The sequence below is a fragment of the Phoenix dactylifera genome, unplaced genomic scaffold, assembly GCF_009389715.1.
Source record: "Phoenix dactylifera cultivar Barhee BC4 unplaced genomic scaffold, palm_55x_up_171113_PBpolish2nd_filt_p 000119F, whole genome shotgun sequence".
Taxonomy (NCBI): domain Eukaryota; kingdom Viridiplantae; phylum Streptophyta; class Magnoliopsida; order Arecales; family Arecaceae; genus Phoenix; species Phoenix dactylifera.
This window is the reverse complement of record NW_024067687.1, coordinates 88,664-89,614: the sequence shown is the minus strand read 5'-3', so window position 1 is coordinate 89,614 and position 951 is coordinate 88,664. Positions and strand designations below refer to the sequence as shown.

The 951-nt window shown below is 37.3% G+C and overlaps 1 non-coding gene across 1 annotated transcript; it reads right to left on the bottom strand.

Annotated features, from left to right (window-relative positions):
• Positions 1-610: 610 nt before the first annotated feature.
• On the bottom strand, positions 611-717 carry LOC120104838. Its single transcript, XR_005507195.1, has one exon. It is a non-coding gene; the product is annotated as a small nucleolar RNA R71 (small nucleolar RNA).
• Between the last annotated feature and the right edge of the window lie 234 nt (positions 718-951).

Below are 951 nucleotides of genomic sequence, written 5' to 3'. Positions count from 1 at the left end.
ACCTCACTTAATTCTATGACTAATAGGGTCAAATTGTTGTGCGGTGTTGGTTGTGGTCATCTGTGTCTAGCCCTTCTTCTCTTTTAGGATTTCGTTTAGAAGTCGAGTCTAATTAAGTTGTGGATAATGTATGCATGGTAGAAGATCATTAAGGGGTAAGTTAACACCATTTAACCCAGAGATTGGAAAAAAGTATTGTCACATCCGACGAATTATTGATCAATCACCAATCTCTACAATGGGTGATCATATTAGAACCCTGAATGAATTATTCGCTCCTGCATCCGCTAGTCCACCTACATGTATAGTGTTGCCAATAAATAACGCAACCCAATTTGAAATTCGGGCTGCGACAATAAATATGCTACCTCAATTTCATGGATTTGAAAGTGAACAACCCTACATTCATCTAAATAAATTCATGACAATTTGTCAAACTTTCAAAAATCAAAATTTAAATGAAGAAAGTGTAAAATTGAGATGGTTCCCAATGACCTTAGAGGATCAACCTGCGGCATGGCTATATTCTCTAGCCCCAAATTCCATCACAACATGGGAACAACTATCTAGGAAGTTCATGACAAAATTTTACCCCATGATTAAAACAGAAAAAATTAAGGATGCCATCAGAACTTTTAGAGAAAAATCTGAAGAAGAATTTTTTCAAACTTGGGAACGATTCCATGACTTGTTGGTCAAATGCCCACACCATGGGCTTGATAAGGCTGATCTGGTCCACTTCTTTTATAAAGGACTACCTCCGGCACATAGAAATATGATTGAGTCCATGCACAAGGGCAGGTTCATGAACCAAACCCCAGATCAAGCCAATGAATTTCTTGTTGACTTAGCTGAAAATGCCCAAAATTGGGGTAGCTATGGTGAGGAAGTAAATAGAGATGAGTTCAGATCTAGAAAACCAGGTAATTATGAAATAAAAATAGATACAGA